Source organism: Megascapheus bottae, chromosome 1 (genome assembly GCF_031878675.1).
Source record: "Megascapheus bottae isolate mThoBot1 chromosome 1, mThoBot2.hap1, whole genome shotgun sequence".
Classification (NCBI taxonomy): Eukaryota; Metazoa; Chordata; class Mammalia; order Rodentia; family Geomyidae; genus Megascapheus; species Megascapheus bottae.
The window spans coordinates 63,713,499-63,741,099 of record NC_143509.1 but is presented as its reverse complement, the minus strand read 5'-3'; the positions used below and the strand labels follow the sequence as shown (position 1 = coordinate 63,741,099).

Here is a 27,601-nt window from a genome sequence, read left to right as displayed (position 1 = left end):
GTATCTCTCATTTCTCATCTTAGCTTAAAAAAACCCCACAGCATATCATCACTGGGCCATACCTCAGTTCTCCTCTCAGACCTTTCTCTTTGGCTCTGCTTTCTTGCTAACTTGTGCAAAAATCTCTGAATCTTTGATAGTGCTTTGGCACTGCTTGGTTATTCTCCAACCAGGGAATTAAAAAAAAATAACTTGATCCTAAATCCCACTTACAATGTGACTCTTATTTACAAATTATAGTTGTAATATCATGTTGAACATTTTGAAATAGTTTCATCACTAATATTTAAGAGGTTAGAAGCTGTCCTTGAGTCAAATGTAGGAACTGGTACATGGGGAAATTAAGTCATTTAGTGGCAAATTAGTTGTTAATATAATCTGAATATAGGTATTCTGACACTGCATTCTCAGTCTTTCGTCCTGCTCCTTGAAAAAAAAAAACAACTTTCCTTCCTTTCATGGTACAACATATCCACTTTCTAGGCAATATATTTGTGTGTACACATGACATTTATCAATCAAAATTATGTTCTGAAAATGCCTAATTGTATAAATGTGTTAGTAGTATAAGATTAAAAAACTTGAGGTGACTTTGTTAAAATGGCATAATGATGGTAATGTTCATCTTATGAGGTATTATTTCCAATTGATAAGAATTATTTTAAGTCTGATCAGCTTGAGTTTTTATAACATATTTTGAGTCTTGCAACTAATAAAGATACAAGAAAGGAAATAAAACTATAGATTAAGGTTACCAACAGTCATGACTATTACTTGATTACTTGATTCACTAGTAAAATACAACAAGGCAAAGTGGTGTTTCTAGGATACATTTACAATAATTGCTATATAATGAAAGGAAACAGAAAAACAAACTAACAGAATCCTACTAGAATATGTACATTGTTCTTGAATGGTAAAATTCCACTGGAGCACTGGCTGTCCAGATTGTTTGAATACTGTCCCTTATTTGAAAGAAATGCATACATACAAGTCTATGTATACACACAAAATACACAGTCCCTATCTCCCTCTCTCTCTCTCTCTCTCTCTCTCTCTCTCTCTCTCTCTCTCTCTCTCTCTCTCTCTCTCTCTCTCTCTCTCTCTCTCTCTTCCCAAAATAAACACATATACACACATGAATATATCATATATATCACAATATATATGTTTTTAGAGAAGCATACCAATATATTTGGTAAATACTTTTACTTAAATGGCATTATAGGATCTGTTAAACATAGAATTACATTTAGATTTCAGAATTTGGAATCTTCTGAAGGTTGGCACAAGGAATGAAAGGACAGAGAGTACAGTAAAGAATATCTAGGTATTTCTGTAAATGTGAATGAGTTTAAGTGCTCCTAATTTAATGAAAAAAACTGCAAGCTATGACATTTGTTTATATATGTTTATGTGACCATGTATTTTTCTCCAAACTTGGACTAGTATAGGTTTTATCATGACATCCTCTTGGTATCCCTTTAGAAAGTGAAATGGATTTTGCAAATGAAAATGGCTTAGTCTCATTAATATCTGAATGAGTATTTCCATTGATTTGTCTAAAAAGAAAGAACTGAGGACTATTTAGAAAATCTTTTTCATGATGGCTTGCTTTTCAAAAGAAAACTATAGAAACACAAAACTTTAGATATGCACATAGATAAAAAATAATGTTAAAGTGTCCAACTGGTATCTGAGAGGTGAGGACAGGCTGAGATGGACTCCTTGGCTTCCTTATGTCCAAAAATTTCCCGTTTCCTTATTCCCTATGGTTACCAACCATGGAACATGTTAAAATCTCAGTAGGGACTCTGCTTCAACTTTTCCTTTCAAAACAGAGTGAAACACTTAATGGAAAAAAATATCCTTCCTATCTCCATGCCAGGCACAGTGTAAGATCCACAAATTTAAAAGTCAGGCAAATAATTTTTTATGTGCCTTAAAACTCAGCAAGTGACCTACTGCTACAAAAATTCCCAAATTCAGGCATGTGACCCGAGTAATGTGTATTATGAAATGAGTCAAGGAAAATGGAATCATCATATTAAAGAGTAAAAATCATTCCATCCTGTCTACCCCAAAACATAATTTTTACTTCAAGGAAAATACACATTTTTTTCCAAAAAGGATCTAAATTTTAACAGTAGATAAGCTGTTATCTTTTATTCTTTGTCCCACCATTTCTGTGTCCCTCCCCACCCCCTGTACTCCCAAAGACAGATACAGAAACAAACAAAACAAAAGGAAATAAAAACAAAAGAGAAAACAAACAAAAATACCCTCTTGCTTCCACTTCATGGAGATCATTTCGATAAATATTATTTTATATAGTCAGATGCATATAGCTATTGCACCTATGTGATCCTCTCATAAAGCGTATCCTCTTTTGGGTTCACTCTGTGTGAATGCCTAGAGACCTGTATAATTTATCATGCCCCAGTAGGCTTTTTTTTTTCATTTACTATCCAGTGTATGTTTAGTTGAAGATTTATAGGCACATTCTGGTTACTACAAATGAAGGAAGCCATATACCTTATGTTTTTTAGGACTTATTTTACTCAATGCAATTTTTTTCCAAGTCTTTCCATCTCCTTATGGTACAATATCCTTCTTTTGGATTGATGTGTAGAACTCGTGTGTGTGTGTGTGTGTGTGTGTGTGTCCCATTGTTTTGATCTATTCATCTAGTGAGGGGCTGATTCCGTAAGAGTGAACAAATACAGAGTGATATTCACTAAATCCTACATTGAAAATGCAAATCGTGGGTGAGGATGGGAAGCAAAATGCAGAAAGTGAAGTAAGGGGTGACACTGTTCAAAAAGAAATGTACTCTTACCTGACTGATATAATTGAAACCCCTCTGTACATCAGCTGTTCAATAACAATAAGTAAATTTAAATTTACTTTTTAAATTAAAAAAAATTGGGGCTGGGAGTGTGACCTAGTAGGTAGAGTAGTTGCGTAGCATACATGAAGCCCCGGGTTCAATTCCTTAGTACCACATGCATAGAAAAGGTCAGAAATGGTGCTGTTGCGTCAGCAGTAGACCACTAGCCTTGAGAAAGACCAAGGACAGTGCCCAGGCACTGATTTCAAGCCCCAGGACTGGCAAAATAAATAAATAAATAAATAAATAAATAAATAAATAAATAATTGATCTTAAAAGTTATTTGAGTGGTTTAGCCTAGTAAACATCGAGATAAGCACGTGGGCTTACAAAACCACAATTTCCTTTTCATGAACTATTACTTACTCATTTGAGTACTAAGGCTTACTTAAAACTTGTAGGAGAAAATCAGGGAAATGAATCGAATTTAGAATCTACCATTATGTTCAACCAGAAGGATAGTGTATCTTTTTCCATCTAAGATGCAAATGTCCAGTGATTGATGGCAGTATAGCAAAAATCAACTATAGGGACTTGTTAGTTTTTAGATAAGTTTGTCTTTTATTTCTCCCCCCTCCCTTCCCTCTCCCCTCTCTCTCTTTCTCAACCTCTCTCTCTCTCTCTCTCTCTCTCTCTCTCTCTCTCTCTCTCTCTCTCTCTCTCTCTCTCTCTCTCTCTTTCTCTCTCTTTCTAACTTTCTTTCTTTTTTGGTCAGTTGTGAGGCTTAAACTCTGGTCCTGGGCAATGTCTATGAGCTCTTCAGCTCAAGGTTAAAGCTCTACCACTCGGGTCACAAAACCATTTTGGGTTTTCTGGTGGTTAATTGTAGATAGGAGTCTCATGGACATTTTCTGATGTGCTTTGAGCCTCGATCCTCAAATCTCAGCCTCCTGAGTAGCTAGGATTAGAGGTGTAAGCAAGGGCACCTGGCTTCCTTCCTTCCTTCCTTTATTTATTTATTTATTTAGTTAGTTAGTTAGTTGGTCATGGGACATGAACTCCAGGCCTGGATGCTGTCCCTGAGCTCTCTAGCTCAAGGCTATTGTCCTACCCCTTGAGCCACAGTGCCGCTTCTGGTTTTCTAGTGGTTAATTGGAGATAAGAATCTCTTAGATGTGAGTGCCTGGGCTGACTTTAAGCCTTGATCCTCAGATCTCAGCCTTGTGAGCAGCTAGGATTACAGGTGTGAGCCACTGTGCCCAGCTTGCCTTTTATTTCTTAAGCTTTCATTTCAACCACCCATCAAATTTCCATTATCCTTAAGAAAATTTCAGGGGCATTTCTGTTTATCTAAGTTTCTAACCATAAAAGGTAGGAAGAAAATAGATAGTAGCAATAGAAGTTGCCAAGTATCCTAAAGAATGCTGAGGCTATAAAGATTATACATAACAAAATAACATATATGTAAGAAATAGCATGAGAAAAAGGAAAGAAAGTAAGATGCTGTAGACAGGTAGGTGATAGACAAGTATCTATAGAGAATCTCAAGATATTTGTCCTCCATTTTATAAATTTAAATACTTTTCCTCACTTTGAAACTAAGGAAACAAATTCATAATCTTAAAGCAAATATTTAAATGTATCATTTAATTCTCACAGATGGAAGAGAAATGTTATTATTTGTATTTTATAGATGAGAAAGCTAAAGCTAATATGAAAAATACTAATTCCATTTCATACTGAGCAAGAGATGAACTTAGATCTGTCTGATTTCAGTAGCCATGTTTTCAAACATTAAGCAAAAGATTCTTAACTCTGAATATGCATGAGGATGATATAAACTTTAAAAGATTACTTGCACTATGAACCAGGAACAGTGAAATCAAAATTTCTTGCACTTGAGCCAAACACGAGTGTTTTGTTTCCAGGGTTTCCATGACCACTGTAGCCCCCGGCCTCATGGAGAACCTCTGCATTGCTCTCATCGCCTCTTATGAAGGTCTGTGTTAAGAATACAAGTCTCTTTGCAGGGATATTTCTTCCAATTTACACTGTTGACCTTGCCACTTTATTGCATTATGAATATCTAGAGAAGTAATAGTAACATACATGAGGATATTTTTTACACAAGATGTTGTCACCACTCAATCTGGTCATAGGTCCAGCAAAAGCCTAGTTACATCCATCTCAGGCTACAAACAAGTCACGTGTTCATCATCCTCAAAGGGAAGCAAGCAACTTTTAGGCAGGAACCATCAGTACAGTATATATAATAGTGAGTTCTTGGGCATGACAGTTCAGTTTTTCACAGCTACTCTTCATATTAAAGTGAATTATGGGCAGGGAGTTTGGCGTAGTGGTAGAGTGCTTGCCTAGCATGCACGAAGATCCAGGTTCCATTCCTCAGTACCACATACATAGAAAAAGCCAGAAGTGGTACTGTGGCTTAGTGGTAGAGCTCTAGCCTTGAGGAAAGCCCAAGGACAGCGCTCTGGCCCTGAGTTCAAGCCTCAGAACTGGCAGGAAAAAAAAAAAAAGGAATCGCTACCATTTGCGATAACCAATTGCCCCCTCCTCTCTTTTCACATATCTAAGCAAGAGTATCTATTACGAGGAAGAAGAAAAGAACCGATTTGTTTGTTTTGCAAAGATGTTTCATCTAGGATCTCAAGGCTACTGATAGTCATTCAAGAAATAAAAGTAAAGTGAAAGAAAAAATATCTACAGTAGGGAGACAATAAAATCTGATGTCAGAAGGTCTCAGTATTGAGTCTGTGCTCAGCCCCATTGCTGCCAAGGTTTGAGGGCACTCTGGGCTTGGATTTCCTTTTCTATACTTAGGCTACACCTCCCTTAGGGCAATGACTTCCCATCAGCTTTATCTGGGAGCTTGTAAGAAGTGAAACTGATCAGTGCTTACCCTCAAATCAAAATCTAAATCCTAATGTGAATGGGGGAGTTTATCCACTTAGGAGACCCTGGTACATTCACTTGCATAGCATTGTTGTATAAGAGTACAAGAAGATGTGTGCAAAATGCTTAGTTTTGGTTACTATATACTTAAATCAGAAATCTCAAATTCTTTTCCAGAGATATTTAGAGAAATAATGCTCCAGCCTACATTAGTTAGATAATAACCTCACTTGTGAATTTCATTTTGAATGTGTAGACGAGGCACAAGTCAACCAGAGGTTATGCAATTAGCTTGGAGTCAAAGAGAAAGCAAGGAGTAGAACTAAGAAAGAAACCCCGGGGTGAACTTGATTTTAATTCAATCAAATTGTGAAAGTACCAACCACTCACCTTCCTCTACAATGACAATGAACCTTTTAATAAACAAGTCTTTATCCTCTTAGCTTAAAAAATACAGCAGTAGCTTTTTGGATTTTTAAAAAGATTGACTTCTATAGTTCTGGGATAAGGGCAGCTAAGGAGTCAGTGGGAATCATAGCTTCATGAAGGGTGAAAGTACAATTACCTCACCTTCTCTCACATGTGCAATGGGTCAGAGCCAGTTCCTCACATTGTGGGTATCATGAAAAACAACCAAAAATATTCATCTAAGGTTGAGTTTGCATTCAAATATATATGCTTATATATGTGCAAATAGTTATGTGTATATATATTTCTATAACATTATTTGTGTACTATAAATCATAAACTGAATCTTAGGAAGTGCTTTGTGATAGCTTTCCTCACCCTCCTTTCTGTCAGAAGCACTCTATCTTTTTTGCTGTAATTTATCTGATATAGCTACTAAGATGCTTGATACTTTTACATGCAAAAGTTCTGAAAACAAAGAGCAAGAGAATGGGTTGTTAATGAAATTCTCTGATTGTAAAAAGCACTTTGGAATGATCAGGTGGTAAATACTAGTAAGAGGAAATAACATAAAGTGCTTAGGTGCTACAGCAATAGTCACCATAATAAATGCAGAAGAGATCAGACATGAAAAGAATTTGCATTTCATGCAGCTGCTGTGTGTATATAGAATATACAGTAGCTAATTTTTCAATAACACTGCTAAAATACTGTTCAAAAATCTATTCTTGCTGTCTTCTCACATTAAAAAGGCATTATATAGAAAACACCCATCTGTCCTACTGAAATGGTGAATGTGTGCAAGGAGGCTAGAGAAAGAGCCTATTGCATGCATGAAAAGAGCTCAAATAAAAGAATAGAAAAACCAGCAACACTATTAGACCAGCTATACAAACATGTACAAAGGTAATCTTTGGGAAACATCACTGATAAATAATTTAATGTTATATGTAGCAGAGGAATTACAATAAAGATATATGGTCATATACCAAAAATACAGACATGTGTGCTTTTCTGTTTGCAGGGCTATTTTTATAGTGTTGCTTGTTTTCTTTAATGGATGCATAAAGAAAGGAATAAGAAGTATGTTTTTTGTTGTTGTTGTTGTTGTCATTGTTGCTGCTTTATAGTTTTAGTTAGGACGCTAAATGTTAACTCCATACCAGAATCCATCAACAGTTCCATGAACTCGGAGCTTACCATGAACTTTTTCTCAATTTTCTCATTTTTAATAGTTGTTCAGAATTCACATGTCGGTTCATTAAGTACGCTAAATCCTAAACTATGATTATTTCCTTTTGAAGAAAGTTGGAGCTAAGTTTATGGAGATTCTTTTATCCATTTGGAAAATACCTGCTTAAGAGTATGACAAAGTAGGAGATAGTATAAAAACATAAGGAATTATATATTATTGAACACTGGGGACTGGATGAGCCAACAAGATCCAATTCTCCTTTCAATTTCTCTCTTTATGAGGTATGGAATTATTTTAGGTTCTTCTCTGTCCTCTTTTCCCAAAACAAGATTGGATCTACCCATCCAACTATATTTTAAAATACCTCAGATTTCCAAGAAGACAAAAGATACAAACTTCCTCGTAGAAACCCAAAGAATGCTAGCAATAGCACAAACTTTCATTTATTTCTCCCACAGGTAAGTGGAGTGATGACTACCAACATAAGAAACTACTCCTAGTAAGAGTAATTAATATGGCCACTTTGTATTCTAGAGCATGATTGACATGAAGATTCACCTGGACAAGAATGATGTCAAGCTGCATTTCCATCTGGAAATGCTGCAACTGCTCTGAAAACAGACTTCAGTAATGACATTGGAATGAACAAAGGGACTGTGGCATAAAAGCATCTCCCTGTCCCTTGTTCTAAAAGTTAACTATTAAACTATGTGTCATTAATCCTGATTTGGTTTACTGAGTTCTAGAAACAAGGACACCCTGATCAGATTGCTTTGGGCAACTGAACACCTAGTGAAGCTGTTGTGAAGACAGTGTTCTTCCCAGCAGTGCCACCACGAAGGCTTTATATTATGGCATTATCAAGTCTGTGATCTGGTGAAGGAGGGAAAGTATCTTCTTTTCAAGAACAAGTTCTCTCTCTTCCTTAGCTTTTAGTACATACCACATTTTTTAGTTGAATATTTCCCCCCCCTCCATTCTGGTTTTTTCCCTACTTTAGTTTATTCTTTTAATTATTTATAGACTTGTTTATCTGCACAGTTCATTCTAGTAGAAGTTGCCTTTTTTTCAACACCTTTTAGTGAAATGTAGTAATAGACACACGGAGAGGGAATTGGTTTTAAATTTATTTTTAGGTTTCATCTGTGACAACAATCTTTTCCCTTTATTGATTTTTTTTATCATGTACTGATCATTCTACTTCAAATGTTTACAATATGGTTTAAAAATCTAGTGGTCAGTCACTATTCCAACCATTTTTCAAAAGAGTTATAAAAGCCAAATGTGGGTGGCTTACACACATAATGCAGAAGGCTGAGATCTGCAGATTGAGTTTTGAAGCCAATGCAGGCAAGAAAGTCCATGAGACTCTCATCTCTAATTAATTACCAGAAAATTAAAAAAAAAAAAACCCAGAAGTGAAGTTGTGGCCCAAGTGGCAGAGAGCTAACCTTGAACAAAGGGGCTCAGGAACAGCACCCAGATGTAGTTTAAACCCCAGAATAGATGAAGTCAGGGTTAGGGGGACCCAGGTGTGAATTTCATTTTGTTCTCTGTTTGAAGTAGACTTTTGTTAGGGCTGGTTTCACTTCCGATTTGGAGTCAGAGTAGCACGACTGCGATTATATCTACATTGAATCCATATTCAAAGTTTATTAGATGGAGCCATTTGCAGCTAAAAGGAAAAAGAGATGATAAGCCTTCTATCTTTTTTTCCCACAAACATGAGTACCATGTAATGGAAATGTTAACACAGACCAAACAAATAATGCATTACTTTTGGAGATATTTTCTCATGTAAACAGTTCAAGGGGTTAGAAAAGACATGACATATAAATTTGGAATTTTCCTCTACATTTTTATAACACCATCAGTACCATTACTATGTAGTGCTTACCTATGCGGGAAGGACAGGTTAGAGATAGCATCACAGGAAGCCAATTTTTGAATGGACTATAAAACAGCAAATTTCAATTTACAAAATGCCAATCTTTTATAACTGTTAATGTTCATTTATATTGTTTTAAAGGGAAGAAACAAAGTATAAGATGCTTGAGATGAAGGGCATGAGTCCTAGAATAATTCAGATTTGTAAAAAATAGTAATATCTATCAATTCACCAAACCATTCATTAAAAAAATAAAGAGGATTTGGCTTGGGAAGTAGTCAGATGTAGAGAACTAGTCTAGCATGTGTATAAGGCCTGAGTTTGAGCCCCAGTGTAGATAAATAAATAGGAAAAAACACCAGAAAACCTGAATTTTCAAAAAGTTAAAGAAAGATATCTTTCTTACTTTAAATTAGAATGAAATTAGTGGAAACATACCAAAATTGGTAACTGTCAGAATTGGAGAGAAGGAAATGGAATACTCAATTGGACCACAGAGGATGGATGAACATGAGAAATGGAGCCCAAGAAAAGCAATGTGGTATGTAATCCAAAGGCCTAGTATCTTCTAATGAAATTATATAATTTTTATATCTTTTTTATAGAAGAGTACTTAAAGAGAGATTGTTTAAGAGTTAATTTAGTTTATTTTATTCTCTTTTCATTTTAGCTGTTTGTGTTTTTCTTTCTTTCAGCTAAATGATACAAATTAAGTAATTGGTTGTGACAAATAGCAGAGTAGGGCAGTCTTCAGAAGTTCTCAATAATTGTTCAAAGCAAGGTCTTGGAGTTTGGAGTATAAAGTGGTGAACTAATGTGCTATGTGTGCTCGGCAAAGAGAAAAATACACTACTTTGGAAAATAAAGAAAACTGGGTTTGAAAGCCCATCTCACCAGTGTTTGATTGTATTTGCTACTTTAGCTAAATTATATATCCTTCTTCTCAATCATCTTGAAGAAAAGATAATACAGTACTTTTTGGCATACATTTTCTACACTCTAAAGTGCTATAATATCTAAAGTGCCATTAATAGCTCATAAAGTAAAGATAAACTGATGGTGAGTGGAGTAACAGTATATCACATTCACTTTTAAAAGTACAAATAATTATAATAATTTGTATGGGACTTGTTGGTTAAAGGCCTACAAGCTCTATCTATTGATAGTAATAACCAGATTTTAGTTTGGGAGAATAAGACAAATAATAGGAAGTTCTTGATCACAGCCTTTGCTCTATCAACTACTTATTTCAAATCATCATTTCTTAAAAAGTTCTTTTAAACAAATAGATTAGCAAAGAGATTGCCTGGACTAGTGACCTTTTCCATTCTAGAAAGCTAGTGAGTCCATTGCCCTGGCTTTATAGTTCAAGAAAATGACAAACACCATTAAGTCTTATCACTTCCTTTGCTATGTTGAAATTGGCTACACCTCTGATTAAATTATACAACAAACTTCTCACTACAAATAATGTAAACACTATAGCCGGGCACAAGCTTAGAAAAAAGGTTAGCTTAAGAATCTGAAGACATGGAGTCATACTCTTCACTGAGTCATTTAACCTCCCTAGGCCATGATTTTTTCACCTATTAAGTGAAAATAAAAGTAGCTATTTCATAGGAATATTTCAAGAATCTAAGGTAAAATGTATGGCATAGAGTTGAACTGCAGCCATGTTCTCATAGATAGTAACATCCAAATTAAAAAAAAAAAACATTTAGCAGAACAGATGCTACATGAGGTAGGTCTGGTATTCATGCTCTATACATGGTTATCTTGTAGCCTGAATATCTGGTCTAGAGATCTTTAAAATGACATTTGCCAAAGGTCAAGCTAGCTTGTGGTTTTGTGGAATTTCTTCATTTAAATGGGAGCTTTATTCACTTTATAAAGTAAGTCTTGCTCTCTAAACTCAGGTTCAAAAGACCTTCTGGCATGAATGATAAGGGTGACATTAAAAAAAAACAAACAAACAACAAAACCCAACAACTAACCCACCAGGACAAACAAAACCCAAAACAAAACCCAAAGTTCTAAAAACTCAAGTAGGAACTGAAAGCTATTGACATTCCCTAGGTCAAAGTCATAAGCAGAAGAAAAATGACATATATGAAAATGACACATATGTACAATAGAAGAGCAATTTAGAAGGGTATAAGACTAAGATTTGATTTGTTTGGAATACTGACTCCAGAGTAATAAGTTAAAAACAACAACAGCAACAAAAAATGATTCAAGAATCCATACCTATAGAAAGAAGGGGAAAAAGGCAGAATTCCTAGGAATCGAGAAGCATTTTTGAAATAAAAATTTTCATTTGTGTGTTCCAAGGTGGTGCTAGTTACAAAAAATACAAATATTGATGGGTTAAATCAGGACTGAGGAAAATATGAAGCCAAATATGGGCAGCTCTGTGGGGAAAAAAATAGGCAGCTTGGTTCTCAACTGTCATCACAATTCATTTGTGTTTCACATCCCACTGTTTGTGACATTAACAGGATTTCGAATTTAGCAATGAACTATTTTTATATTGTGAATATCTGCAGTCATTTTCTATATGTAGCTACCACTGCAAGTAGCAATAATAGCCTTTGGATCTTTAATTTATTTCATAATTAATACTATTTAAATTAGGGTTCACATAAGAATTTTCCAAGTTCATTCCCCCCCCTTTTTTTAAACATTTCAAGTAGAGCATTGTCCCTGTTATTTATTTGCATTAAGGCTAAGTTAGTTGGCTGTTTTAGTAACAAATCCTTGGGTAGTTTTTCTTTTATTGTGATTTTCCAAAGAGTAAGTTATCTAATAAGTCTTCATCTGCATTTTCATTTAGTTACAATAATTGAAAGTAGGATTTCTACATACATTTAAATAGACCAGATTAACATGTGGAGTTCCTACTGTGAGTCAAACATTAAGCAAAGCAATTTTAAGTGTTACTTCAAGTATATCAGTGTATATATTAATGAGCTATAGATATTCTACCTGGGGCTTTCCTGCAATATGATTGTCATGGTTATTGCTGTTGGTAGCAGACATCATTTTTGGGGTGGGGGGCAGTCCTGGTCTTGAGCTCAGAGCCTGAGCACTGTCCTTGGACTTTCTCAAGGCTAGAGCTCTACCACTTGAGTCTCAGCACCACTTCGACCAGGAATCAAATCCTGGTCTTTTGCATGCTAGGCCAGCACTCTACCACTAGGCCAAACTCCCCACCCAGCAGGCATCATTTTTAATGTATCAAGAACCTATATGTAGTATCAACTCCACCTTTGACCACACTCAAGATATTATAGTCCATTTTCCATGGAGGACTTAAGTCAAAAATTAACGTATTTGCGATTATATAATTGGTAAATTGTGATGGTAATAACCAAACACAGAGCTCACTTTGTATAACTATAGAGATAATGTTCTTTTCATGATATACATTGGCTTTTCAGAATGAAACAATGCTGTAATTATTGAAAGTGTACAGAAAATATTATTCACTTAAAATATATCATTATTCTACTGTGTCTTTCTCTTCAAAGCATTTATATTTTTATAGATCATTTAACTGATATTCACATACTTTTACTGACAGTATATTCAACTTAATAAAGATCCTTTAGGTATCTACTAGGGGCACTAGTCAAGGCTAGTGATGTTTACTCACTGTCATTGAGTCATTTACACTTAATAACTAAAATCTTCTTCCTGAATATTATTTTTAGATGAAATTGTCTTCCTCATATTTTTCCATTATTGACACACGAAGGTGCACTACACTGGGGCCTCAAATTTAAAAGTTACTTTTAAGAAAATAAAGGTAATCACAAATCATTGAAACAGGTATCTATAACATAATAAATTTAAGATGGATTTAGACTTTTATCTACCAAAAAAGAAAAATTTAGTCTGGACAGTAGCATTTATCTATGGCATACAAATAATTTTTATCTATAAAACCTGGATCCTTAATGTGTTCTGTTCAGATGGTAATTATAACCCATCTTTAGATGAAATGCACCCTGAACTGACTTATCAGTTGTGATGATGGAGTTGTACTGGATTAAAATATAGTTTCCACAAGTTTCCCAACTAATGAAATAATTACAATAGTAATAATAATCATAGCAATCGCAACAGTAATGCTGACATTTTTAATTTACTGATGTATGACAAGTACTATGGTTAGCATTTTATACGTAAATATTACATGAAGTACTGTTTATATTCTGATGTTTACAGAGACGTATAATGAGTCACAAACCCAAATAACTATACCAAGGTAACACAAATAGAAAAGAGATGTAGCTCTCAAATGTACTCAAAGGGAAGTTAGGTCACATGTGATTTTTTTAATGGTATTTCCAGAGAATGGGGAATGTGTGTTGATCTATCTATATCATTCATCCATTCAGTCTGTAAATCTCAATGTGAAGAGAACTACCAAAAGTTAAAATCTGGGTTTCTGCTATTCAGATTGCCTGCCAATTAAAATGTTCCCTTCCGAGAGTCTGTGGCTGGCTGTAAACCCTAAAACATATTAGATGTACAAAAAAAGGCACTGATTAATGTTAACAATGGTTTTCTTAAGTAGAGAGTTAATAGTGATTTACCTTTTCACCCACTTAAATATGTTTTCCTTTTATCTAAAATATTTTCATCATAGCCAAATATTACTTTATCAATAGAGAAAACAATTTAAAAATTCTTTTATTTTACCATTAGGCTAATAGCTAAAATTTGCGTTAAGAAATCTTTCATGTTGCTCTCTTCTCTAACCTTTTATAGGACAGTATTCTTTTCTCTGTTCCTCATGAAACTGTACACAAACATACTTTTCTCTTTTTGCCTCAGAAAAGACTGTAGTAACAAATCACTAAGTAATGGAAGAAATGAGATTAGGAGTTCAAATGATACTTTTTGTCTCTGATATGGTGGAAAGAGTTGCTCATATGGAAAAATGGAGAACTCCATGGCAATTTCTAATGTTTTACACCTTCTAAACTGTAGGAAGGCCCTACTAAATACAACTGATACCAAATATTTACTTATAGTGATTTAAAACAATATAGCCTTAGAATTATAATTCATTAGTATACTGATTTGGATAATATAACATTCAAGTAATAAAATAATTTAAATTATTACCTTTTGTTTTTTTATTAAAGAATTTTTTAACATTGATTTTTACATCCTATTTCAAATGACATGTTTAACAAACAAGTGTTCAAGAAGAGAATCTCTATATAATCACTGGCACTTAGTTTTTAGAACATAATCAAAATTAGGCTAAGGGATTGTATATCATAGATACTAATTTATGAAACAAAACATTATGTCTACAGAGTCATAGGTTTTTATGTCTATGTAGTTATTATTTTGAAATGAGGGATTGCCTCTGAACCATTTCTTATACCCAGAATCAACATATGACTTAGCATATAATAGGTCTCAACAAGTGATAGCAAACAACAAAACACACACACACACACACATACACACCAACAATAACAACAACAAAACCCATAACCACATTTCATAAAATGATAAAATGCTGAGGATGCTGAAAAGATACAAGCAAATTCATGTTTTTTAAAGATAGGCTAGGCTGTTCCAGTTTAATTAGTAGGCCATTATCACTAATTATTGAATACATATATTGGGTTTTCATATTCATATTAATATATTAAACCCTCAACAATTGTGGTAAAGAAATTTTTACCATATTTTGTTCATATACTAGAAATTTTAAAGCCATAATGTGGAAATTCTCATTTTCAATTCTTATTGTATACAACTTTGGTAGTCTACGAACTATAGAAAGATATTCAAGTTCCATTCTCAGAGCTTTTGATTCAGAAATTCTATACTGATGTTCAAGGATACTCATTTTTCACTAAGTGCCCTGGTAATTCTGATATATGTGGTCCTTGTACTACTTACTATGAATTGGTCTACAAAGTAATATAGAAATAAACCTTTATGCATCAATTTTTCAACATGAGACTACCTTATTAGATGTGACTTAATCATCAAGTTTACCCGTGAAAAGACCAGGCAGTTTACTAAGACACTTGAAAATGAAACAAGGGAAAATGCAAAGGTGAGAAATATTACATTTTAAGCCAGAGAAGGCTCTTTTTTAAACTTCAAAAAGACTGACAATCTCCTTAAGAGTACAAGTGGAAGGAGAATGGCAGCCACATAGCAATGCTTTATGTACAATTTAGGAAAATAATGCTGATTCAGGAGGTTTGTTTGATGAAATATGTTTCATAATGAAAGATGTTATTATAATGGTAGAAACTTTCTCAATTTTTGATTTGCACTTATAACATGTACTTAAATTTTGAAAATTTCCCTTCCCCTTTAACTCCTTTTTTTTTTTTTTTTTTTTTTTTTTTTTTTTTTTTTTGCCAGTCCTGGGCTTGAGCTCAGGGCCTGAGCACTGTCCTTGGACTTTCTCAAAGCAAGAGCTCTACCACTTGAGCCTTAGCACCATTTCCAGATTTTTTTTTTCTATGTATGTGGTACCAAGAAATCGAACCCTGGTCTTCGTGCATGCTAGGCAAGCACTCTATCAGTAGGCCAAACTCCGGGCCTTTCCTTACATTCTTAACCTTACCACATTAGCATTAATTTACTTCCTACCCAGTCCCCCCACAGATAAGAAACTTATGCTCTGAGACCAGAAAAGTATTAAGGGATTATGTTCACATTCATGTCTAGGGGAATTTTTTACTTCTCCTTCTCTGCCTGAGCTAATATTTAGGTCTAGGTCATTGCAATGTAAAACGAATAATTCTTTTTTTTTTTTTTATGTTGGTCATGAGGCTTGAACTCTAGGTCTGGGCACTGTACCTGAGCTGCTCAGCTCAAGGCCAGTTCTCTACCACTTTGATCCACAGCACCGCTTCCAGTTTTCTTCTGGTTAATTGGACATAAGAGTTTTACAGACTTTCTTTCCCTGGGCTGACTTTGAACCACCATCCTCTTATCTCAGCCTCCTGAGTAGCTAGGATTACAGTGATGAGTCACTAGGGCCCAGCTATTTTCTTTTCTTTTTCATTATTCTTCAGTATTTGTACAAAGAGGTTTCAATTCAACCTGTCAGTTTGTGAGTACAACGCATCTGATCAATGTCACTCTTCATCATTCCTCATTTTTCCCATGCTTACTCTGTCCATCATTATCTTCCTGCTTCCCATAGCGTTACCCTTTACAATACATATTCCAACTTCCTAGTAATCATTTTGTTGAACTTTAAGTGACTTAGTCAAAGGAGTTAAGACATTGAAGTATTCTCCTGAGTATACCATGTTTTAGATAATAGGTTTGTGACCACATGCATTTCACCAGATCTATATTTACATATATATTTGGAATATAGAAGAGTACAATACAATTTGTAATTATTTTTAACATTTGTTTTGAATATCTTAGCATTGATATCTCTAAAACTACATGTCAATTTTTAAGGACAAATGATGAATTACAAGTAATAGAAATTATTTTATTTTATTACGGGTATTATAAAATATATAACATGTCATACATTTCTCTTTGGAATGGCTGCAAGTAAGTTTAAAGTTGAATGTATAGCACTTCACCAGTTAAGACACTCCTGGTTTCATTTTCAATATTTTTTTTGCCAGTCCTAGGACTTGAACTCAGGGCCTGAGCACTATCCTTGGGCTTTCTCAAGGCTAGAGCTCTACCACTTTCAGCTTTTTCTGTATATGTGGTATCATGGAATCAAATCCGGGTCTTTGTGCACGCTAGATGAGCACACTACCACATTGGCCATACGCTGGGCCCCAGATCATTTATTTTGTTCTTTAATTCTGAAAATCAACTATAGTTGTTTTAAAACCATTGTGTTCAGTGTTTTTATAGTATTACTTAAAATGTCCTTGGTATAATCAGCCTACCAATATAGTATATAGAGAGTATACTTTTCTTAAAAAAAGTGTTGAATGCCTCAAACAATGTTTCCCTTACAGTTCTCAAAGCAAATACTTCATTTCCTGTCTTCCCTCATTATTTTATTTTAATTAAATAATTCTTATTAAGCAACAAAAAGTGATAGAATGGTAAGTCATGCCAACACTGAAAACTTATTTTCTTGCCAAATTGCATCTATTTCTGCATTTTGCTCTGCTAATGAACCAGTCAGCCCCAATGCCATTTTAGTAAAAACTCAGGTAAATGTAGGAGAATTCTGTTTGATACTTGGCATTTTGCAAATGATATTTATCTTGCTTTGTCCACTCTGGGCTGAAATATTACTGTTTTGGATCTAATAGTGATTTGGGTTCTTTTATTAGTTTCTGAATTTTATATCTTTCCAGATGCCAAGAAATGTAATAATACAACCTGGAAATAATGTCACTCTATACTTGTTTTTTTGTTTTCTATTGCCCTCTCAACTAGCATGGGCAACCAACTGCTGACTCATACTTCCATTACATCACAGCTGGATTACAGAAATGCTCTTTAATCTGGCCTCTGCATGTCTTTTGCAACTCATTTGTAGAGTCCAGAAGCCTACAGCTGGACTTTAGGTTTGTTCCAACAGACTTCATTTTCTAATGTTTCTGTTAAGTCACTATGAATTTCACTGATGACAAGCCCCAAACTCAAAAGAGTATCTAGATTTATTGGGTTAAATAAAAGAGAATGATCACCACTAACTTGCTATATGTTTGTTTTATTCAGCAATTTGGCATTCACTCCCTATATATCAAAGAGTTTAATGACTTTATTGTCCTGAAAATATCTATTAAAAATATTGCAGAACACTTTTTAAACATTTTTAAAATCTTAGTGTCATATTCTTCAACTCTTTCATAGGACTCTGGTTCAATTTTCAAGCAGTTCCAACTTCTCATAATTTTGTGGTATTCATAATAAAGCAGGCAGATGGTTTAGTCTCTGAACATATGCTTTAAGTGCCCTCTTTGCTATTTCAAAATAATGGACCAAATTTTGCCCTCAAATAGTCACAAAAACTTCACAGAGGCTGCCTCTTGAAATCTGAGGACAGAATGTGGTCCAATAAAATTTAAACTTAAAAAAATACAATACTATATTTTGTTTTGAGCTCTCTTCTCCATAAAATGTTGAACTATAGATTTTAATAAAATAGAGTATAGTAAGAAAAGGCACAACTAGTAAAATATTACATGGTCTAAGAAACAGAAAACAAATGCTGTTTTATTTACTTATATTTTAAAATTCTGTTTCTCTACAACTTTTTGCAAATTGACAGGTTTAATTTCTGTATGACTGCCAGATTTTCAAGTTTTAATATTCTTATTGTTACTGTTATGTAGGTGTTTGTTTTTAAAGAACTTTACAATAGCTAATTATTTAATCTAGTTTAAATTTCATTTTATACCTTTGTTTTAAATCTACCATTTTAGATACTACAATTCCAAAATGTTACTTCAATAGTCAGTTATTCTTAATTCAAAAACTTTGCTGCCTGCCAATGAAAGGATTTTTTCAAAGTTTCAAACAATATCTAATACATCCTTAGTGGAGATATGTATTTTAGTAACACAATTCATATACGCTGACCAAAATTATAGAGGCATATCCTCTATTTCTTAATGTCTACATTTTATATTTGAACTTTCACTCCCATACTTAGACATTTCTACGCATTGAGTTTTGAAAAAAAAAATCTAAACCAGTTTCTTCTGTCTTACATTGTTCACAAAACTATGGTAGTTTGATCCCCATTTCACATTGAACACACACACACACACACACACACACACACACAACTGGCAATAATGACACTTTGATTACTATAGTAGCCCGAAGTCTGAGCAACTACACTGAACTTCCCTGTAGAAATTCTCAGTGAAGACTAGCTTGGTACTTATATTAAAACAGTGTATACTTTAAAAAATACATGTATTGGTTGCCCCAGATGTGTTTGGGACATTGTTCAGATGCGTCATGATTAACAATGTTGAAAATAAATACAGTGTTTAAATCAAGTCATCATTGTATACATATAGCCACAAAAACAGAATAAAGTTGCAAACAATTATTGGGACAAAGAATTAGCATATTCTTTTGCTGGAAATGACAAACAAGTTTGAAGGGGAAAACCCTTTTGCATGTCTCTTTCACAATAAATGCAGCACAGAAACTAAATTCTCAACAGAAACATCCTGAGCAGTATTCCAATAAACAAGTTGATTTACAAAAAGCAAAAAACACACCTCCTCAGATGTTAACAGTCAAACTTCTGCCCCCCCCCCCCCCCCCCGCCTGGCGTTTCCTTGTTCTTTCACTTTTCATGCACAATCACTTACCTGCACAAGTCTGAAACATCAGTCTATGGATTTTTTTTGAAATGTACTCTGTACCGATGCATTTTTCTGTGTTTCTTTCTTAACCCTCGGGAATGTTAAGAATTTAGGAAGAGAGCCACAGCTTAAGAGAGCAATTATTTGCCAGTAAATACTCAATTTGCTTGTCCTGTGATTTTTTTTCTAACTTGCATATTCAATAATCCGTCCCTGACTGCGTCACGAGCACAAAAAGTCTTTTCTCCAAAGGAGAACACTTTCGCCAATCAACCTTCAGCCATGCCAGGGCACAGCTCGTCAGGGCGATTTGTTAGCTTTAATTAATAATTCCTCATGCTGGCCATTTTCACAAATAACACAGTGAGACCGAGACGCTGGATGGCTATGATTCAGGCAGATAAAAAAATAAAATAAAAAGGGAATGGGAGGGTGTGGGGGATTCAGACAGCATTTATAAACACCTCTCATCATACTCTTTCAGTTTACAATATAGAGGACATCGCAGCTGAATTACCATGTTATGTCCACCAATTTGTATTCAGATGAAAGCCATATGTTCCTCTACTTTATCTGCTGGGGCCTCCCTGGTGCCAACACCCGGCACTGGGCAGACAGCATTTACAAAGGTCTCTAGCCTCCGGATTGCAAAAGTTTAGTGCAGGATGAAGTTGAGAAATCAGACATATACGACACTTTTCAGTGTTTCAGTCTAGAAACACAGAGGTACAAGCTGTGAGTGTCAGATTTTCTGATTAAGCCTTTTTAAAAAAGTTTTCTAACCTCATCCAACAACAGTCAGCAACAATGGCTGTTTTGTTCAGTTATTCCACAATGTTTACAGACTCTTAACTTCATACACACTTTTCCACTTAGGTGACACAGTCTGTGTGTGCGTGTGTGTGCACATGCATGCACACTTTAACTAATAGATAATCTGCTTGAATAAAGCCACAAGTAGGTATGGTATGCAAATAAGGATTCATAACACTGTCTATGCGGTTTGACCAATCACTAATTGACAGAACAGTAGAGTCCACTGAACAAATAAACAGGTAAAATCAAAGAATACAAACAAAAGTAAAAAAAATTGTTTCTCCAAAGATTAAAAAATAAATGTCCGTCAAAGTGACTAGGACACTCAGAAGCATATTATGTTCACAGGCAATTTCAAAAGGTTCACACACACTGGAGGAATATTCAAAGATATAGGAAATTTATATTCATTTCTGATTTACTGTGAATGCTTGATGTCAAGCTTATTCATTTATGACATATGCACTTATTGAACATCTACGGTACTTCAGGAACTGAATAACACTGGATATTGAGAGATGAAAAAGGAACAGTCTGTCTCAAAGTTTCATAATTTAGTCAGTAGACTCTAGAACATAAAATTCACATACAAATAGAGACTACAATACAAACTAGCAAGAGTGATGTCAAAATATGCATATAATGGAGAAAAACATGGGAGGGGGTAACAATGTCCAACAAAAAATGTACTCATTCCCTTACATAAATAATTGTAGCCTCTCTGTACATCACTCTGACAATAAAATTAAAAAAAAAAGCTCTCAGCTCTGCATAGATCTTCTGACAGGGCAGATAAACTGTGTATCCTAGGAGTCCCCCCCAAAAAAATATGTATAATAACAAAATGAAGCAAGGTTATTGGTGGCTCATGCTGGAGTATTTAGGAGGCTGAGACTTGGAGCAGTTTGGTGTAAAGCTAGCCCAGACAGAAGAGTCTGTAAGACTCCATCTCCAATTATTCAGCAAAAATTCCAGTCTAGAGGTGTGGCTGCTTAAACTGTAGGGCTCTAGCCAAGAACAAGAAAGCTGAGCAAACGCTGGAGGTCCTAAGTTCAAGCCCAAGTACATATAGAACCTATAGGAGGTGATTCAGAAAGACTGAATATTAGTAGTGGGAGAATGTTCTAGAAAGAAGTAAACCTCTGAACTCATAATGACTTCAATCAGATTTTCAGATCTGGAAACTAAGGCTTTATTGCATGATTCAGTGAGATATTTTCGATAGAAAATAATCAAAATATAAAGACAAACTTATTAAGAGAAAGAGCCTCCTCTATCCATGATGGCTTATCATAAGAAAGCTATAAAGCAGCCAGGTACCAGTGGTTCATGCCTGTAATCCTAACAAATCAGGAGGCTGAGATCTGAGGACAATAGTTTGAAACTAACCAAGCCAGAAAAGCCCACGATACACCTACCTTCAATTAATTATCAGAAAGCTGGAAGTGGTACTATGACTCAAAGTAGTAGAGTACTAACTGAGCTAAAGAGATCGGGAACAGTGGTCAGGCTCTAAGTTCAAGCCCCACGACAGGCAAAAAATAAAAAAGTATGAAGCACAAATATGACATACATTGTCTTTTTCACATTCAGTGTGTTGTCTCAGGAAAATAGAAAGCATGGTGACACATGCTGACTTTTGGTGTTTTCTAGCCTAATTATCTTCCTGTACTTTATACGTATTTGTATAGCTTATGTTTTTACTGTACCAGAAGACAGTATCTGCATGACCATTAAAAGAATATGGAAATCTAAATCAGTTTGGTGGGCACAGGTGTGACTCCAGCCAGAGAGCACAGACTTTATTACACCATGGATGCAAATGTTAAGGAAAAGCAATTATACCCCAACCCAAGAATCAGAGACAACACATTCTCTTGGAAACTGCATAAAGTTATTGATGGTAGTGAACACTTTCTCTCTCCATGTATTTATTTTGCCAGTCCTGGGCTTGAGCTCAGGGCCTGAGCACTGTCCTTGAGCTTTCTCAAGGCTAGAACTCTCCCACTTGAGCCACAGTGCCACCACTTCCAGCTTTTTCCATGTATGGGATACCAAGGATTGAACTCGGGTCTTCGTGCACACCAGGCAAGCACTCTATCAGAAATCTCTTTTGGGAATCAATTTTCTTAGCTTTATAATGGTTTCTTGTGAACATTTAAAGGGTTTGCATACCTCTGGTGCAAAAGTGTACACAATACAGAGACTTTTAAAGTATTTAGAGTTAAAAGTTAACACATGCAACAAAGAGCTACTATTTTGACCAGATGACACACTATAAAAGCCTAACAGACAATACAAAGAAATAAGCCTTAGCCAAAGCAAATTATATTTGGTAGTTTGATAGTTTTTCACTGAAAGTGCTAATATAGTTCAAATGGTTAAGTTTGAGCCAAAACACTCAACAGATAGATGACAAAGGAACATATCAGTTAATCCTAAACAACTAGATACTTTTCCAAGTGGAAAACTCTCTTCTCAGAAGCGCCCATGCCTCTAACTTCACTGGTAACTCTCAGTAATGATGCCTTCTTCGTAGTGTTTGTTCTCTCTAAACATTGACCAAGGGCATACATTGTGAATTCATGGAAAGATCATTGAGGGGGGTTGCTTTAAGAAGGCTATTCTCATTTACTAACACATTACAAGCAAACTTTCATCTATGAGTTTTTCTCAGGGGTAAGAATCTCCTGGACTGCCCATTACTAGTCCCATTTTATGGCTCTTGATTATGATCCCACACAGCTAGTGAAATCTCCTGGCAATTAGACTTTCCTAGAAGTGGTAAATACTAAATAGTAGTAAAAGTGAATAAGATTATTTACTCTTTCTCAAAGATAATTAGGTTTATAACAATTACTTAATAAAGTTTGAGCCTCCTTGGATTCTTGTTTTGTTTTTTTTTTTTAATCAACTGTCAGTCTTTAGCCCTAAAGAGAGTGACAGAGAGACAGAGATAGAGTTATAGAGAGGCATAGAGACAGAGACAGAGACAGTGATCTCATATTCTGGTTGAAGATTATGACATTGCAAAGTACAGATGTTTTCATAAACACCTTTTCCATATACCTTATAATTTCCAAATTTATGTTTTCACATACATATCTACCAGAAAATTATCTGTTTAGTTACACTTTTCTAATGAAGGAAGAGAAAATGAATCTGTTTCCAGGTTGGAATTTAGATTTATATGTAAACAAACATTTTAGAAGCAAAATATCCTAGAATTATTAAGTTGTAATCAATAAATTGGCTGAATATCTAGAGTTAAAAACCTAAAAAATTCTCAGCATGGAGGGGATGTGGCCAGGAGGGATCCCTACTACACTGTTGGTGGGAGTGCAAACTCGTTCAACCACTATGGAAAGCAATATGGCAGTGCCTCAAAAGGCTAAACATAGAGCTCCCCTAAGACCCAGCAATTCCACTACTTGGCATTTACCCAACCATCCAGAAACAAGGGCATACTAAATCCACTACCACCACAATGTTCATTGCAGCATTATTCACCATAGCAAAAATATGGAACCAACCTAGATGTCCCTCAGTTGATGAGTAGATCAACAAGTTGTGGTATTTGTACACAATGGAATTCTATGCTGCTGTCAGAAAAAACGACATCGCCCCATTTTTTAGGAAATGGAAAGACTTAGAAACAATCATATTAAGTGAAGTAAGCCAGATTCAAAGGAACTTAGGCGCGATGGTTTCCCTCATTTGTCATAATCAGTAGAAACCTTGGGCTCTACTAGCAGAGATCTGCAATATAGCAAAACCTTGATACATAAGGCCATATAGTATGAAGCTAATTGAAAAGACCTCCAGGATATTGAAACAAAAGCCATACAAAGAATGATTGTTGTCCTTAATGTACTATGTTATCTCTCATCTCTTTTGCTGTCCCTTGGTTATCTCATATTGTTATAGTATCTCACTTTGTTATCTGATATATTGGATTTATTTGTATTTGGTTATTTGAAATTTGATAGGGAAGGGGGGAAAACCAAGACGGGGGGGGGGGGGGGGGGGGGGAAGGTTGGAGGGGAGGGTAATGGGGACCAAGACATTTGAAAGGGTACCAATATATGTGAATTAATGCACCTTCTATCTGGCAAATAACATGTAACCCTTTTATTAATTACAATAAAAAAAAGAAATCTAAAAAAAAATTCTCAGCATTTCTTTCTTAGGGAAAGTTGCAAATTTCACAAACTGAAAATCAGGATTCTCTGAAGCAGAATATGTTTCTTGTTGGAAACCTAGCTATGGGTAGGTCAAGATGAAGTTCAAGATTATATTCTTGGCTTTCCTGTGACCTGTATACATAATTTGCTATAAGCCATTTCATAACTTCTTAGGTCTCTGTATTCTGCATATTTATCAATGATCCCTAAATGTATTATCAGGATGATATAGATTGTCTCTTTGAGCATATGCTACAGCTTTAAGTCCTGGACTACCAGACTGACAATAGGTACATGATGCTAATACTCATACAACCTTAACAAGCATATATTGGAATGCAGTATCTCATTTTTTTTTGTTTTATAACATAGTCCACCTTATGTTTCTCATCATGTAGTGTCCTAGAATGAATACAGACTATTGCAAAATCTGTTGAAACTTTGTAACAATACGTCTTAGGTCTAGGTGAAGTGATGGATATGTTAATTACCCTGACTGAATCTTTTACAAGGTATACATGGATTAAAACAACACACTGTACCCTATAAACATTTATTATATGATTTGTCATCTAAAATAAATAAATTACACCATTACTATTATGTAATGAAAAGGCTGAAACTGACTTTTAAATATATTAGAGAAATCGATTTTAAATGATCAAAGCCCAGATGAAGTAAATGTTTCCAAGCATAAACAGATACCTAAAACAGAAGAATAGCATAAGACAGGAAGTAAGTACTATCTTTGATTTGCATGGATGGCTGAAATGAATGGTGGGTCCAGGCCCTCAGTAATAAGAAACAAGAAGTGATTGTTGGCAGACCACTGAACGATACAAAAAAGTCAAATACATTCATTAATAAGCTGGTAAAAGCACTTCACTGCACTGCTTTTAGAACTAGAACAATATAAGCAGCTTTTTGGCCTGCTTGGCAGAATCAGATTCCTAAGGTGACCCCCTCGTACCTTACCTTGTTCTACTTGGACAGTGAGAGTGATGTCCAAAGGGAAGGACAAAATAAACTGAGGCACTCACCATGGCATGAGCCACTCCAAGGATCAAAGTGTGGATTTAGCTATGGCTACCCAAATTAGAACCATGGTGGGAGGCTCACCAGCATGGGGCCCTGAGAAACAGATGGACCACCCTGGTGGGTCAACCTCTGGAGGACCAGGCTCTTCATCACCCTTAGGACAGCTATCTGCAAGGAACTGAATGTCCATAGTGCCTAACCAAAGCCCAGCAGTTTAACTCAATTGTGTGCTGCAAGTGTTAAACTTACTGAGTGACCAACACTCTGAAAATATTTAATTAACAAACAACAAAATTCTTGTCTATTTTTATTTCCCATCTAAAGAAATCTAAGGAGAACTCTTATTTTCCTGTAGCAGTAGGGAAAAATCTCAGGGATCTAACAGACAAGAGAATGGTTTTCTAACATTCTTATCAGTATCCTCCTTTCGATTTTACATTTGTATAAAACATGAATGAATACCAGGACTATCCAGGGTTATCATATTCACTTATAGACTTATCTTAACTAAGATGTCAAGAATCTGGGAGGGAGTGGGTGTGGAACTATAGGGAAGCTACAAGAAGTAACATAAAGTACACTTTATTACCCTATGATCTTAACTTATCACATAGATTGTTGTCTTGAAACTTGTTGTTTCTTTGTTAAAACACAATAACATCAGTAATCTTGTAGCAAGTACTTAAAGGCTACCTTTGCCCAGGAGCACTGACTTTTTATTTGGGGCCCCAAATTAATTAAAAGCAGGATAAAAGCTAGGTATTCCAGTCTCCATTTTATTCTTCCCCCAGTCATTTTCTTCTGCAGTCACTTTGCCAGTCTTCAAATCTGGGAAGGATCAAACAGGAGCTGCACCACTTCTCACCTATATATGACTGGGTTTATTTTTTTTCCCATAGTATTTTATGCATCCAATTCTTCTATTTATTTAAACCTAAGGCTAATATCTGTTTGGGGAAGATGGCCTGTATTGCTAGCTTTCCTCTTTCCAAGGCTTCTTGTGTCATATAATAATAAACTTCCTTTTTTGCTAGTCATCTCTTTACTTGGTCTATCCTGGGACCAATTGATTGACTAGACCTGACCCATGTAACACAAAAATTTAGGCCTATGGCCTAAAATCTTCTGTTAATATTGGGACTGTCCATTTATGTTAGATACAAAGTTGTAAAACTTCTAGGTGAAAGGAATACAGTATCTGTAAGAAACAACTACTCTCCACTCTGAATGAAGACCAGCCCAAAGAATTAGAAAAGGCAGGGTAGAGTATCCATGGCTGAGAACTATGATAGGTTGCAAATAAGACTACAATTCAGAAATCAATGTAGAGATGTGATTTTTTTTGCTAGTCATGGGGCTTGAACTCAGGGCCCGAGCACTATCCTTGGACTTTTATTAATGCTAGAGCTCTACCACTTGAGCCACAGCACCACTTCCACCTTTTTTTAATGTATGTGGTACTGAGGAATCGAATCTGGGTCTTCATGCAAGCTAGGCAAGCACTCTACCATTATGCCAAACTCCCGGCCCAAGATGTGATTTTTTTAAAGTAATGTTTGTGATAGTTATGGATTGAATTGTGGCTCCCCAAATGCAAATACTGAAGTCAGTTCCTCACACTTCAGAATACAGCCTCGTGGGCAAATATATTGGAGTTAAGACAAAGTCCTACTGGAGTAGGGGAGATGGGGAGAGTTCAATGTGACTGGTGACATTATAAAATGGAAAATGTTGAAAACACACACACACACACACATTGAATAAGGACAATATGTAGAGATTTCAGGGAGATGTTTTTACAAGGTGGAGAATAACAAGTATTGCCAGCAAGCTAACAAAAACTAAGACAAAGGCATGTATTTACTTCCAGACACTGATCAGAGATGGTGGCCTATAGACGAGAGACAATGTATTTTGGTAATTAACAATCCAGTTTGTGGCATGTCATACTAAGTTACTGATTTAGACTCTATTACAGGGCTATAATTCTCAAAACAGCTTGGTACTGGCACAAGA

The 27,601-nt window shown here is 35.2% G+C and overlaps 1 protein-coding gene across 3 annotated transcripts in view; it reads right to left on the bottom strand.

The window, feature by feature from the left end:
• Zbtb20 (zinc finger and BTB domain containing 20) overlaps positions 1-27,601 on the bottom strand; it is a 703,280-nt gene that overhangs the window by 390,887 nt on the left and 284,792 nt on the right. Inside the window, exon 1 of one of the 3 annotated variants that reach the window (XM_090346067.1) lies at positions 19,554-19,869. The exons of the other annotated variants lie outside the window; for them this stretch is intronic. The gene's annotated coding sequence lies outside the window, so the exon portion shown is untranslated. Of the gene's footprint in view, positions 1-19,553; positions 19,870-27,601 lie in introns of those variants that run through there. 3 annotated transcript variants of the gene reach the window in all.